This window comes from Microtus pennsylvanicus, chromosome 4 (assembly GCF_037038515.1).
Source record: "Microtus pennsylvanicus isolate mMicPen1 chromosome 4, mMicPen1.hap1, whole genome shotgun sequence".
In the NCBI taxonomy this organism is placed as follows: Eukaryota; Metazoa; Chordata; class Mammalia; order Rodentia; family Cricetidae; genus Microtus; species Microtus pennsylvanicus.
In genome coordinates this window covers 142,302,071-142,318,408 of record NC_134582.1, presented here as the reverse complement: position 1 = coordinate 142,318,408, position 16,338 = coordinate 142,302,071, and the positions used below count along the sequence as shown (strand labels likewise).

The 16,338-nt window shown below is 40.0% G+C and overlaps 1 protein-coding gene across 8 annotated transcripts in view; it reads left to right on the top strand.

Annotated features, from left to right (window-relative positions):
- The window catches only part of Znf438 (zinc finger protein 438), a 145,433-nt gene that overhangs the window by 25,157 nt on the left and 103,938 nt on the right, over window positions 1-16,338 (top strand). For 3 of the 8 annotated variants that reach the window (XM_075970728.1, XM_075970729.1, XM_075970733.1), the window contains exon 2: window positions 10,770-10,847. The exons of the other annotated variants lie outside the window; for them this stretch is intronic. The gene's annotated coding sequence lies outside the window, so the exon portion shown is untranslated. The remainder of the gene's footprint in view (window positions 1-10,769; window positions 10,848-16,338) is intronic. 8 annotated transcript variants of the gene reach the window in all.

The window sequence follows — 16,338 nt, the reverse complement described above, 5'->3', positions numbered from 1 at the left end:
TAAGCTTTAAGAAAGTTGATAAAAATGTATTCTTGTACCTTGCTAGTCCTCCATATTTTCTTAATCTGTTCCTGTGTTATACCTTCAAAAGATCATTGTTTTCCTTTTTTATTGACCACCTTCATGCTGTTTCTTTTCACATTAGACTAGAAAAATAAGTAGAAAAAGATTTGGAATGAAAAGTTTGCATTTGATATTTTCTGTAGTGAAGTCTTAGGTCTCGAATGTGTTTGGGTTGTCAGAATGACGGGGGTGGGTTATATGAGAGGCAGTACCAGTTACTTCATAAGTCTGTGGACTTGTTTCTGGGGTGTCCACGTCTGAACCCTAGAAGGCCCACTCCTGGCTGCTCTTAGGGAGATAATTTGTGCTTTGGTGACCTGATTTGTCTCTGCTTTATGAGCCTAGATCTAGATGATCTGTAGGAAAAGGAATGGGATGAAAAGTAAGCTGTGGCCTGGAGCAAGGAGGAAAGTTAGAATTTTAAAAAGTGGCACCAATATGATGCAGCCAAGTCACGAAGTTAGGAAGAGCCGAAGAGAAGAGAGTTTTCATTACAACAACCCTCAGGACATTCAGATTGCATCTTTTGGCTTTTTTTTTTTAATCAAGTCTTATTTGACTTTCTGTGTGTGGCTTATCGAATGTACACAACTTAAAGGGAAAAGGTAATCTTTTTATATAGAACTATTTTGATTTATGGTTTCCTGGACTTTGAAACCCTCCTGTTCCTTGATTAAATGTGTCCACTGGTTTTAAAACTTCATAAAATTGTGGGTCTGACCCTTTCTGGTACAAGCAGGTATAGAGAGGCCACTACGAAGATTGTTGAGCATTGTGTAACAACTGGGAATGGCATGGCTAAGAGAGAGTGAGGTTTAGAAACAGATCATCAACCAGCAAATATATTTTGTTAAAATATAAGACTGACACTAATAATGAAACCAAAAGTGTATAAGATTCTTCCTTTTAAAAAGATAAAATGCTTTTTCTTTTTTTAAAAAAGAATTATAGATCAGACCAAAGTTCCCTTGCATGACCCTTTTATCTTCCCAAGATCATTTTGTCATTTATTCTTTCAAATCATGTAACACCTGTACACACATGCACACACAGAGCACACGGAATAGCAGTTTTGTTTTAATAAACTGTGTCAGTTGCTGCTTCATTTAATAAGACCACTTGTCCTGTTTTGATTTTCCTACTCTAGATATCACTAGTAGCAAGTAGCATCTGGTATCTACTGCATGGTGGTCCCTATGTGTTAAGGCAAGACATTTAGCTTTCTTCATAAAGTTTAGTCTTAGAAGCTGCATAAAAACCTTGAGATAACTCATCTACAGAGAGAGTTCCAGGATAGGCTCCAAAGTTATACACAGAAATCCTGCCTTGAAAAAGAAACAACAAACAAAATACCAACATCAGCAAAAACAAACAAAAACACCAACAAAACCAAAAAACCTCAAGATGTACAATTCCACCTTCATCTTCCTTTTCCTTTATAATACTACATTAATAATGCTGGAAACTTTGCATCTTAAGACTAAAATTTTAGGATTTTTTTTTTTTATAAAGTGACATGAAAGCAGAAAGGAAGCTTAAGGGGTTGAGTGTGGATCTGGGATGGGGAAAGGAATAAATAAAATATTTTCTTTGGAATGCTATAATGAAACCTGATACTGCATATTCTAATTAAAGTTTTCTTTTTTAGATGCCTTTTAGAAGTTGGTAACAGGCCGGGCGGTGGTGGCACATGCCTTTAATCCCAGCACTTTGGGAGGTAGAGGCAGGCAGATCTCTGTGAGTTTGAGCCAGCCTGGTCTACAAGAGCTAGTTCCAGGACTGGCTCCAAAGCAACACAGAGAAACCCTGTCTCGAAAAACCAACCAACCAAACAAACAAACAAAAAGTTGATAAGAAGAGAGTTTTTTGTTACTTGTATATTACTGGACTTTATCAGCTTCCATGGAGTCCAGTGTATGTGATGCCAGAGGCTGGAGACAGGAAGGCTGTGATTCAGGAATGAGGAGGCAGCATACCTCATTCTGGGGAGAGATGCAACCCTGGACATTTCCTCAGTAGATGATAGCTTAGAAGCCTGTGCCTCTAATGGTAGCCTTATTTCAGAGACAGTTGTAGTAAACATAAAGCTAGTTTGAAGGATGTTTGTTTCTGAAGGTGCCTTTGTTGTGGGACTTAGTCATACTGGTGTAAAGAGAGAAGTATTGCTGCAGAGGGATCTCAGAATTGTTCTAGGAACTGTTGGGAGAGAGTGGTATTAGATAGACAAAAAAGTGCTTATATGTACCTGGTTTGGGAGACTTTGGCTGAGGAAATTTTAACATTCCATAATAAACATTTTTAGTGAGTGGGCTAGCTGTCAGAAATGTCTAACTCCTCTCTGTTGTATAACCAACGACAGACTTGAAAAAGACTTTAACCAAGTGATAGTAGTAGTCGTCACCTTATACTGTGACGGGGTTGAGATTTCATGGATGCATTGCTAAGAGTGCTGAAGCAATTCAGCATGTGGGGAAAGCATGAGCGCCATTGGCTTGGTTGTGTTTTTGGAATCACATGTCTGAGAGCCATCACTAAAGAAATTGACAGTTGTTTAAAGGAACTGAGAAGCCTGCCATTTCTACCTCACTTGCTACTTTCAGTCTCACTGTGCCATTTATTGTGTGAAAAAGTATGGATGCAAGTAATTAGTAGAAAAATCAAAACAAAACTGTGGGCCTTGAAGAAGGCTCTGTGCTGTGAAAGGGTCCTTTGGTTTTAATCTTGATTCTTCTGGATAGTTCTTGCGACTCTCCTTGGTGGTTTGCTTTGTCATCTCCATATTCACTTTCAGGTTTGGTTTGGTTTGCAAGATTTTCATAGGAGACCATCTATCCTAAAGTTAAACCAGTGGGGAAAGTGAGATTTCTTCCAGAGGGACCTGTGGAGTTCCACTTGATATTTAAGCATATCCATTTGGAAAGAGCCTTTCCCCCCTTTGTTTTGTTGCCCCCACCATCTGAAGAATGTGTGTGTGTGTGTGTGTGTGTGCATGTTATGTTTAATTAGTATCTTTCAGTTGCATCTGTTCATTTAAACTGAGCACTTCCTCTTTGCCAAAAGCAGATACATTAGCAAGAAATCCCAACTAGGACCTTGTAATGATACCTAAGACCTGCACAGTCTCATCTGCTTTCTCAAATTAGCTAGAAATGTTTCAACTTTTTTAGCTAAGCTAGTCTTTAAAATGGTTTATAATCAATGGAATTGCCAAGCTTCTGGCTTAGAATATTGAAGAAACTTTTACATAGAGTAGATAGAGGATGGAATAAAATTGTCTGATTGGGTCTCTTATTATTTATTATGGAAAGAATGCTCTCCCTGAAGACTGAGTGGGAACAAGATGTTTAACTCTCAGCCAGGGTGGAGGCCTATTTGTTGGTTAGCTTTCAGGTTCCATGTTCCCCCACTTGTGATGAGCCTGCCAGCTATCCCATCCCTCCCTTCCCACCCACTCTTCTCATTTCTCTTGGATAAGGCAGTGATACAGCGCATATGTGGCAGTTAGAATTAGAAGCCAATGTCTGTTTTCTAGAGCAGCACCATGTCATCATGTCATTGTAGATTTATGCTCTGCTCTCGTGTGTGGATAAAATGCCTCCTTCTCTTTCCTGTCCACTCTGATCCTGGCTTGTGTATATTCAAGCAGTAGGACTCCATTTATCACAGGCAATAGGAAGAAGCTCAAAGATAGAAAAGGGTTACTGTTCACATTTCCTGTGCAGCTCCCTCTGATCTTCCTGAGCTGTAATTCCTTCATGATGTTAAACGTTCCCAGGCTCCTTTAACCTTCTTGCCTGCTTGTACTGGCCAAGTTTGTCCCAGGTGATTATGTAGGCGAGCAACCTCCTGTTTCAAGAGTAGCAATCGCTTTCTCCATGAGATGGGCCACGCTCCCTGCTTTGCAGTTCCAGAAAGAAGCATTTTATTTAAACAAAAGAACAGTAACATACTAGTTTCTAAAATTGGTATCTAACAACTGTTTGTTGTCAGAGTGGTAGTTCAGCCTGTCTTGATCCAGAATCTTTATGTTTGAATGCAAACACATTGTCTTTTAGAGTCGACTTTCTTCCTCCTGAAGCCACCCTAGAGAAATGGGTTTCAATTTAAAGGAGCACATTTTGACCTTTCCATCACACTTTTAGCCAGTTATCCAGTCAGTCAGTGGAAGTTGCATCAGATACGAAGTGGCAACACTCCTAATTTTTTGACAGTTCAGAAAATCAGGTACTCACTTCCTTCCGTCTTTCTAGTTTTCAGAGTATACAGCAGCCCATTTTGATTCCATGTATAAATACATGTACTTCTGTGGCTGGAAAATGTTTTCTATCTTTGCCTTTCTCTGTTAAGCTTTAGAAGAAATTTAATGCCATGAAGTCTAAATATGTCCTCACTACAGCACACACCTGTGACCTTTCTGCTCCATCTCAGCTTTCACTAGGACAGAGCTCTCTTGGCATATTGGCTCCCACTGCTGATAGCAGACTTTCCTTCTCTTTTAGCATCTCGGAGCCAAAGGACCTGGGGACAGAAGTTAAAGCAAAGGAATTTCTAGAATGATGTCAGTTTGTTGTCACTTTGGCAAAATAATCTGTTTACAGTGTGATAAACTGTTTGTAATGCAATCTACCCACAAGTGATGCAGTTTTATGTGGATGTGGGTGGATAAGTCCTTAGATTTATTATGTTTGGATCTTTTAGGAGTCAACAAGGATGCTTGATGTTTCTCATTTGTCTTTAGTTCTATGGTATAATATAAAGCTGTTACATAATAGATATTAGTAACAGGGTTTTTTTAAAAGATTTTATTTATTATGTATTGCCTCCATGTATGACTGCAGGCCAGAGGAGGGCACCTGATCTCATTGTAGATGGTTGTGAGCCACCCTGTGGTTGCTGGGAATTGAACTCAGGACCTCTGGAAGAACAGTCAGCGACCTTAACCTCTGAGCCATCTCTCCAACCCTAGTAACAGGGTTTTTGAATGGATGATACTGTAAGTTGCTTTTTGTAGATTCTTTTTTTGTTTTTGTTTTTCAAGACAGGGTTTCTTGTAGCCTTAGAACTTGTCCTGGAACTCACTCTGTAGAACAGGCTGGCATCGAACTCACAGAGATCCACCTGCTTCTGCCTCTCCAGTGCTGGGGTGAAAGGCGTGCACCACTATTGCCAGGTGCTTTTTGTAGATTTTTGACCCATACGTGCATATTTGTGTATAGTTTTATATCCGCTGCCCTCACCCTTTGTTAGCTTCAGATGGTAGACACTGCCCAGAATCCTTTTGCCATGAAACAGTTAATTTTGTCCCAACATTCTGCACCCAAAGTTGTTAGGTGGTCTGTAGTTTGCTGGCCTAGTCAGGATACTGCTCTCTCTACCACAGAAAACAAAACGAAACAAGGATGTAGTGAACAGTTACTTCAGATACAGAATGTTTCCCAAGCTATGAACAAATTCACTGTTTTCACAACAGAAAGCACAAATTTCTCCCAAGGATGAACTGTTTCTAGGGAATTCTGAATAGCATACCAGTAAACCAGCAGGTATTGTCTGAACACAAATGTGAGCACTGTGCCTCCCACTGTGGTCTCCCCAAGAGTGTGAGAAATCTTACTCCTCCATCTAAGGTTCCTTAGACCTTTCAGTAGATGGTCCAGTCTAAAGGTAACTAACCTAAAGTAAATCAGGTGTGATTGCGTGCAGAGTGGGAGACTGAGGGGAGGAAAGTCTTTTGGACTGGGGTGAAGGAGTGGTGAAAGAGTTGTAGAAGAAGTGCAAGTATGACATTGGACAACAGTTGTGGTCTAGTTGTAAAGAAGTATGACATTGGACAACAGTTGTGGTCTAGTTGTAAAGAAGCGGGGAGGCCCTGCTCCCTGCTAGACTTCTCTCCATTTCAACTTATTTGCTCTTTGTTCTGCAATAGAATTCAGAGGAGCCTTTGCCCATGACATAGCTCCTTTAGCTACCTTAGGATGGGTTCAATAGAAAACCCGTCTCACATTCTCCTTCCTAGTTTAACATTGCCGCAGAAAGCTAGGAAGAAATATTGGGAAGTAGAATTTATGATTACATAATGGTCCATCTAACCTCACTAGCAAGATCAACTGCACACAGCTGAGTGATGTCTTGATTTGAATTTGAACATAAAAAGTATTTCCAGATTCACTACTTTTGCATACATATGGAGCTGAAGTCATTATAAATGTAATTCCCTGTGAATTTTATTCACTTCTGATTCTTTTATAATAAGCAATTCTTGTATTAATCTCACTAAATATTTAGCTGTACTTTTTGCTTTTGTAAAACAAATTTAATTTTTTTCTCTTGAAACCCTTGATTGTATTTAATTGAAGAAAGCAAACATACCCAGTATATTTAATTTTAGCATCAGTCTTTGCAAATGGATGCTTCCATTACTTGGTCACAGGGACAGCAGCACAGAGACCACACCTGGCTCTCAGCACTAACACACTTAGACCATCTACTGCTTTGGTTTCTAGGTCTGATGCCAGGAGCAAGTTTACACAGCCTGTGCCTGCTTCTGGATATGCCCATTGTCCAATGCATGTGTTGCTGCCAGTGAGATATGAGCCATTTAACTTCCCACACTGTTTTGTAATGATCTGGAGTCTTTCAAGATGTCAGTTTGTATTCCGTGATTAAAGGGTTTGTTGGCTAATTTTAGAGGATTTGAATGTAATCATAGTGTGCTTTTTTTTATAGCCCAGATTTCCTGCATTCGAGCTTGGAAACATCCACTCTATCCTTCTAATTTCTTTTCTGTCTTCTTTAGAAATGTTTATTAAAAATCTCATGCAGAGCAGGTTTCGAAGTGTCTCACACACACTGCACATGTTTGCATGTATACACAGTGTCACTGAAGCTTGTTGTCATGTTGCTCTCAATGGTAGCGTTAACCCAACATATGAAAAGTTATCCCCACGGGAACAGAGGGGCAGGCTGAGGTGGTAGGAGACAGTAGAGAGATAGTTTTTTTTTTGTTGTTTTTTTGTTTTGTTTTGTTTTACTGTTTCTATATGTTTTTTTCCTTTAAACTCCTTTTGTGACCTTAAGATTAAAAAGTAAAAGAAAAATCTTACTTTTAAAAGATTACTTACTTAAAACTTTTGTAAGTACTGGCTTCTTCTCTGTCATCAGTAAACTCACATTGTGTAGAAAACACAAAAATTTGTAAATAACTGTGTCTGAAATCAATTTTCCATGTGCAGTAAATGAAACCTAATTGATAAAATTTTTGTCTTACACTGTGCCACCCTGGTATCTTACAGACACTTCATGGCTGCTGTCAATGCACTGTGCTCTCCCCTCCTTGGATGTTTCATCATGGGTATGGGGAGCAGGTATATCTTACTGTGTGTCTGGAATCCAGCAGGCACTTCTTCACAAATTCACAGCCATTCCTAAAGAATTTGTTAGTGCTGGTTTCTGCCAGGTCCTCTTTGGGGATTTTTGTTTGTTTGTTCTTACATAACTTACTAAATTTGATCTTTGACAGAGTTCAAGGATGTATATAGTATACTATGATTATATCCCCCAGCATCTCTAGATCTCCCTAAGTACTTCACCCCTCTCTACAAGTCCCTTTCTACCATTAAAGGTTTTTTTTTTGTTGTTGTTGTATTGTTTTGTTTTGTTTTGTGACTCACTGAGTTTAACTGGGGTCAGTGGTGTTATCATGGGTGTATTAGTCAGGATTCTTTAGAGGAACAGAACTTACAGAATGCACGCCCACACACACTCACACACACACAAAGATTTATTTTTTTGAATGGCTTACAGGCTGTGGTCCAGCTAGTCCTACAGGCTATCTACTGATTGGAGGTCTAAGAATCCAGTAGTTGTTCAGTCTGCAAGCCTCAATGTCTCAGCTGATCTTTGGTATGTGCCAGAATTCTAAAGAAGTGAACTCTAACACCACTGAAGGAATGGGCATTTTAACAAGAGAGAGAGCAAGCTTGCAAAGAGAGAACAATTGTCCTTCTTCCCTGCCTTTATATAGGCTATCAGCAGAAGGGATGGCCCAGATTAAAGGTAGATTTTCCCATTGCAAAAGATCTGGATTAAAGGTGTATCATCTCACTTCAAAGATCTGGATTAGAAATGGGTGGGTCATCCCACTTCAAATGATTTAATTAATAAAAAATAATCCTCACAGGTGTGCCCAACATTTGGCTTTTAGATAATTTCTAGATGTAGTCAAGTTGGCCACCAAGAATAGCCATCATAATGGGTGGAGTTGTACTGTCCACTGAATCCGGCTAAGCCCACTAGTGAGTAGACAACTGAAGATAATGGGACCCTTTTTCCAGAACCCATCAGTAACCAGTACTTTATCAGGTAGGGTAGGACTCCATGAACCTTTCCCGTGTCCACAATTGAGTGTTAAGGCCTAGTCTTGTGCAGGCCTATTGCAATCAGCTGAAGCTGTTGTGCTGTCATGATTACATTGACTGCGTTGTGCCTACAAGATAGCATCCCTCAGCCCTTCTCACCATCTTTCAGCTCTTACATTCTTTCTTCCCCTTCTTCCTAGATATCCCCTGAGTCTTGGAGTCCTGTTTGGGGCTGAACATCAGTTGTCACTTTTCTCAGCACATTGGTCAGCCATGCATCTCTTAATTCACTACCATTAATTACATAGAGAAGTTATTCTGAGAGTAACATTTGCTAGACCCTGAGCAGCTGTTTAAAATATTATCTCTTAAGAGAACTATATATTTTTTAATTATTTTATTTTTTGAGATTATAATTATATCTTTTTCCTTACCTTTCCTTTCTCCAAACCTATCCATCTACCTCTCTTTGCTCTTTTTCAGAGTCATAGCCTCTTTTAAATTAATTGTTGTTTTATAGACACACACACACATATAGACACACTTACACTTTTTTTTCTAAATAACAACCTGCTCAGTAACCAATAACCTGTTACTCCTATGCATGTTCTCAGGGCTAACCATTTGTTATTAGATAATCAAAAATAACTTTAAAATACAGCTTAATAATTTTTAAATTTGAATATCAGCCCTAAGAAGATATTTTAAGTGATAATCATAAATAGTATAGTTTACTAATTGCATTTCTTTCTTCTAAATCTCCCAATTTTTAGAAACTCATTTTCTTCCACCATCTTCCTGAAATTTCTAGAATCTCAAGTGATCATTGAGTTTATCTCAATCTACTTTATTCCTTGAAAAGACAGAATTGGGCAGCCCCACCCCCTTTTGTCTTTCTTTCATTGGTAGATAGCAGTCATGTGTGGGATTCCATCCTTACATAAATAAACCATTTACGAGCTGAGCAGATTCCAGCTCACGGCAGTACAAACAGTCATAGAGACCATTCTGAAGTTGACCTTTCAGACAGATGAGTGTGCTGTGTCTGTTGGTCACAGATTGGACTCTGATGTTCTAGAACAGAATTCTTAAGGTTACAGTAAATGCCTCTGCTTAGAAAGATAGTCTATTACAGACCAGATCACCTGTGTTTGTCACTGTGTGACAAGGTTGATAATGGCTCTGATTGTTAGGCTAGCTCCCACTCTGAAGGACATCATCATCAGTGAGTTTTTAAAAATACTTTACTTCTGTTGCAGTTGTGCCAGTTTCTTATCATCTTGGTTACTACAATAACAAAAGAGATTTATTGCCCATGGAGTCCTCTCATAGTATCTCGTCCATACGCTAGTATATAAATAATCACATTCATTTAGAGACCATGTGTTTATGTATACATGTCATGTAGGGGTGTGTGTGAGTGCCTGTAGCATATGTGTGAAGGCCAGGGGAAGACATCAGGTGTTGTACTCTATCATTCTCTACCTTGTTCTTTAAGCCAGGGTCTCTTACTGAATTTGGAGGTATTATAGCCACTGTACTAGAGTCACAGCCTAGTAAATCCTCTTGACTCCAATGCCAGAGCTGTCTTTGTTTGTCATCATGCTGCAGGTGTAGGCAGAACTGTATGCCCATGTCCAGCTTTTTACTTATCCACTGGACAGTCTTTCCAGCCCGATAGCTATGCTTTTAAAATATAAAATTGAGTATGATTTTAGCTAGAAACTTTTGTGGCTTATTTTAGTATAAATTGAAGCCCAATGTGCTAAATCTAGTATTTAACTCTTTAACTACAACCTCAGCCTAAATCCACCCCCACCGCATTAACTGCCTGCCAGCCTTCTGTTGCCCGCCTGTATCTTCTTCCCAGAATGCAGAGCCTTCCTTCATTTTCTTGTAGAAATTTAAGTCCCAGAAGCCTTGTATTATTTGTAGCACTGGCTGACCTGCCTAGTGGACTCTTTCCTGCTTGTCTGTCTGGAGGTTTGTGAGATTCTTGAAAATGGGAACTTCCTCTTAGTCAGCCTGGTGGCTCCGTGTCCACCAGGACAGTGACCAGACCTCCAGTGTTGGTCTTTAAAGCATGCTTCAGTATTAAACAACATTCTCTCTAAGTTTTATTATTCTGAAGTGAAATCAGTGAAGAGCAATATTATACATCTCACTTTTCAAACTCTCTGAGCAGGATAGGGTTTTATTTTAGGTTCTTGAATGACTCATAGTATGACGAATGTCAATTTTATAGTGCTTCATATAATTTTTATTACTTTTCGGGTGCAACCATCTAATTAGTTTCTGTAAGGTACTTATCAATTCTTTCTGTTTTAACGCTTCCATTACATTTGCTTTCAGATAAAGATGAATGTCATGCATCATCCAATATGAATGCTTTGGAAGTAAGAAGACACTTGCTAAGTCAGCTTACTTCATGTAAGTCTTAGCTATAGCTCAACACAGACTTAAGAGCAAAGAATAAAGGTGACTGACATATTTGCCACTTTGTGACTTTCATATTTCTCAGAGTACCTTTTACTTCTCTTGTATGTAAAACCTTTCTTGGTAGGTCAATAACTTCTTAAATCCATGGTGCTGTTTTTAATACATAATATCTCTGATCTTCTGATGCCTATGGTGGTTTCTGCTTAACCAAGATTGCTGCTTCCTCTATGTCTTAAATCCCATGCGTATTAATTTTGTTTTGTGTTGTAATAAGGGTGGCGGGGCTGCGTCCCCAACACCCCAGCCGCCTGCTCGGCTAGCTTATGCCCCGAAATAATTACACGGACACTGTATTCTTTTAAACACTGCTTGGCCCTTTAGCTCTAGCCCTTACTGGCTAATTCTGATATCCCGATCAACCCATCTCTAATAATCTGTGGGCACCTGTCTTACCGGGAAGATTCTAGCCTATGTCCATCCTGGGTCGGAGCTTCAGAGCTTCATCGCGTGTGTCTGCCCAGGAGCCGGGAGCATGGTGTCTCTCTCTGAGGTGTCTGCTCCCGAGAGGAGAGCTGTGGAGTCTGAGCTCACTTCCTCTTCCTCCCAGCGTTCTGTTCTGTTTACTCTTCCCACCTATCTTCTAACCAATGAGGACCAAGCAGTTTCTTTTTATTTAACCAATGACCTTCCTCCATCATTTCCCCTTTTTCGGTTTAAACAAAAAAAAAAAGGCTTTAACTTTAACATAGCAAAATTACATATAACAAAACAGTTATCAAGTAAAAGTTACAATAAATCTTTATCATAACTAAGGAAAACTATAACTAACTATTCTTAACTCCATCAAAGACTCCAGAAAGATACAATACTACCTAAGCAAACAAGAAAAAAGCAACTTTTAAAACTATAGAAATGACAGAGACATCTCGCTGCCTGGACAGTCACCCAAAGTTCCTCTGTACCGTTGGGGCATCCATCTTCAGCCTACAGGCCCATAGTTTGCAGCAGACATTTCCACAAAGCAGGAAATTTCAAAGGCAGTCACTATCTGCTTGTCCTGAAGAATGTCTTGCAGACTCTTTCATGAATCAGGAACCTTAAAGATCATCTCACCTTTAGGCAAGTTTAGCAGTCCTCTCTCTGCAGGTTCTCTGTGTCCAGTTTATGCAATAGTCCAGGCAAGAACAGTTTCTTGCCCAAATGGCTATCAAACTCCATAACGAGCCTCTTCAATGCCCATCTTCCTCTTGAAGTAGATTGGTGCTGCCAGGAGCAGAGTGTCTCATTGTCATGAAAAGTCCTAAGTTATTAAAACATTTAAAATGCCATATTCTATAATCTTTGAAAAATATGAAGAATGCTTATCTTAAATATATCTGTGTACATCTAGAAAATCGTAACTAACATGACTACAAACTTGACTATTATGATTATCTATTAACTACCTATATACATTACATTTTTAAATGAACTACACAATCACAATACCTTAATCAATAGCAGAAATATGCATATACATATAATAAAATTGACCTTAAAATCCATACCAATGCAAATTATTCATACCTATATCATTTCCCCCTTTAAATGTAAAAGAACATTTATAAACAATATTTGGGAACATGGGCGCAGTTTTTTCTCTCCAAACTGCTTCCTGCTGAATGGGGGCGTCGTTAATTAGGTCTTTCATGGTATAACCTGTGTGCTAGTTTCATCTCTGTTGGCAGTTGAGCAAAGCAATTTTCTGAAGATGTTCACAGCAACCCTTCAGGAGGACGTGGACCATCATACCATATCGGGATAGATGCAATTCACAGGGTCTGGTCCTCTGTGAAAACAAAAGAAGACCCTCTCCAAAGCATCATATCCTTAGACCCAAATTCTGAAATCATACCCTCATGATATCCGTTCTGGTTCCACTTGGCAGCCCATATAATGAAATGTCTCTCCGTACTTAGCTCCTTCACAGTCAAAAATTTTAAAGAAAACACAATGTACATAATCCAGACTCTCTGTGAATTTTCCATTTTTACGTGGCTTATTTTTCTTTAATTCTTTTAATCTCTTAACTATCTGTACTTTGTCTCTTTAAAGACTTTACCTTTTTTTTTAAACCATTAACTTTATTCTCTATATTCTTTTTCTTCTCTCTCCCAAGCCTACACACATTCATCCAACAGTGTGACTCATTTAGTGGTCTGAATCTGTCCTATTGTGAATCTGCAATTTTTTACTATCCAGGAGCACTTTTGATTTGCACCTTTAAATCACTAGGCGCTTAAGAATCTAAGCTGTGACATTCCTAGGTTAACTTTTTGCTTTTTGAGCGTATATCTTTGACCTGGAATAGCTCTGTAGACCAGGCTGTCTTTGAACTCTCAGAGATCCGCCTGTCTCTGCCTCCCAGGCATTGGGATTAAAGGTGTATGCTACCACACCTTAAAGTCACAGAGGTCAATCTCCCTCTGCCTTCCAAGTGTTGGGATTAAAGGTGTGTACTGCCACACACAACAACTCAACAACTCTCTTCCTTTTTTTTTTTACTTTAAGAACTTCAACTTTTAGTCTGCATATATTTTTAACACACTTTAAACCATTTAGAAATTTTCTGTCTTTGAATCTCTCTTTACTGTATATCTTTTTCTGACCACACGAGCCTTTAAATTACTGAGCAATATGGGTAGGATTAAAGCCGTGGCTTTGCCAGCTAGATCCAGTCCATTCCTTAGCTTTCCAGCCTCATGGCGGATATACAGGCTGCAGCCATGTTTATAGCCACAACTCTATGGCGTTTCAAGGTCCCTGCCAGCCAGCGAGCTACAACAGACAACACTCAAGTCCTCTCTCGGTAGCCGGCCCTCCTGCCTCAAACAATCAGAGTTTGCCCTGGCAGGATGGCCGAGAAAGCCAGCATTTTCAAACGGTGCAGCATTTTTAAACGGCGCAGCTTTTTTCCTGCTACGGCTGAAAACCGAACAGCATGCGTTCAGCTTTTCGTCAACACCATTTAAGTGTTTTGTGGCAGGACCTCTTAATGAGCTGCAGGGATTTGCAGCTAAAGCTGAGTCAGGAAGCCTTTCTTAGATGAGAGAGCTTGCTTGCCTCTAGCAAGCAGAGTAGACCCGAGAGAGTGCTGCTACCAAGAAACCATGCACAAAGCTGTCATTTTGTTTTAGAATTACTTCCCAATCTGTCTCAGGCTTTATGTGAAAGCAGTTGTCCACGTGGGCGCCATTTGTAGTAATAGGGGCAGCAGGGCTGCGTCCCCTGCACCCTGGCTGCCTGCACGGCTAGCTTATGCCCCGAAATAATTACACGGACACTGTATTCTTTTAAACACTGCTTGGCCCTTTAGCTCTAGCCCTTACTGGCTAATTCTGATATCCCGATCAACCCATCTCTAATAATCTGTGGGCACCTGTCTTACCGGGAAGATTCTAGCCTATGTCCATCCTGGGTCGGAGCTTCAGAGCTTCATCGCGTGTGTCTGCCCAGGAGCCGGGAGCATGGTGTCTCTCTCTGAGGTGTCTGCTCCCGAGAGGAGAGCTGTGGAGTCTGAGCTCACTTCCTCTTCCTCCCAGCGTTCTGTTCTGTTTACTCCTCCCACCTATCTTCTAACCAATGAGGACCAAGCAGTTTCTTTTTATTTAACCATTGACCTTCCTCCATCAGTTTTGTGATAAAACATCATAATGAAGATAGCTTGTGCAAGTCAGTTAGTTTTGACTTATAGTCCCAGGGGGTCAGAGTCTATACAGCAAGGTGGAAGCAGTATGCAGGTGTTCAAGCTGGAGCAGGAAGCTGTGAGTTCAAACCTTGAACCACAAGCATAAAGCAGAGAGAGAAAGAGCAGAAAGAGAAGGTTGAAAGAAAGGGGCGGGGAGATGGAGAACACACTGAGAATAGTGAGGCCTCAGAACCTGTTCCTGGTGGCATACATCCTCTAGCAAGGCCACACCTCCTAGATCTCTCCAAACAGTGGCACCAACTAGGGTCCTGCTATTCAAATACATGAGCCTTGGGGAGAGGGCCAGTATTCAAGCTGCCACACCAGGTAAAACCTTTATGAAGTTTCAGCTTCCACCTGGAAGTACTGGCTCGTCTTTCTCTCTCTGCTGCCTATATCTAATGTTTGTTTGTATTCCTATGCTTTAACCATGTAGCTTTGTGTGTGTGTGTGTGAACTTTATATCTGCTATCTCCCATCCTAGGTTAAGGTTACAAATCAAAATCCTTCCTAATTTTTGTTTCCCATATAGCATAGACTTTAATAGTGTTCATTAATACTCATTTAGCAAACTAAGAATGTACTGGATTTCTTCCCATCTTGCCCTCTGGCATTCATTCTCATGGATACTTCTGACCCATGTTCAGGCAGCTAGTTATTCTTGTTATACTCTTTTGGTTGCTGCCTTAGCCTAGGAAAATACTGAACATAGTGCAATTAACAAGAAACAGTCAGTCCCAATCTCAGAAATAATTTTTATTGCAGAAGTTCATGTCTGACCTGTTGTTTGGAATACAGAAAACATTTTCCCACAAAAGCAATTATATAAATAGTGGTTTTTCTCTCAGCCAGCACTCCCAGGACTGTTTAACCCAAAAGCACCAGTGCTGCTTCAACTCCAGGCAGCTGCCATGTATTATACTGTTTTGTGGAGAAGCTGTACCTCTGTGTCTAGAAGGCTCTAGAGATACGTTGTGAACTTTATGGGCTAAGCTGGAGCTCTGGTAGTCATGCGGCTGGCTGCTCTTCTTCCAACGCAACTTGGCTTTGGGCACTGTGTCATAGACATTGGCCTATAAGCTCTTGACACTAAACCACTGATTCTCAACTTATGGCATGACCTTTTGGGGGTTGCATGATCCTTTGATAGGGACTGCATATCAAATATTCTGCATATCAGATGCTTACATTATGATTCATAGGAGTAATAAAATTACAGATGTAAAGTAGCAATGAAATAACTTTATGGTTGGGGGTCACCACATATGAGGACATGTATTAAGCACATGTATTAAAGCGTCACTTCTTTACACTGAGGGAGAAGCACTATGGTTGGTCCTCCCCCTGGTGGATTAGGATGGGCTCAGCTGTCCCTTTGCTTGAGAGGGCCGTTTGAAGCAGATGTAAAGAGATGAAGAGCTGTTTTACTATCCTTTCTGCTCATCCACACATAGCATAATACATATGCATGGGGAATATATAAACATGGAAGCCATTCTATCTATAGGGAAAACACATTAATAGATATTTGACACCACGTCAGGTTTTGTGAACAAGTGATTATCATTTCTACATGGGCCTAATGATGCTTCTAGTGAACAACATGTCACTGTGTGCATACACAGCCCTGAAAGGTGACAGCCTAGCTTGTCAGACTAAGAAAAATCTCTTCATAAATTTAAGAGAATATAATTTATTCAGTGATCATTAAGCGTTGCACACATGAGTACCTGATTTATGCTTAATACTGTCAAA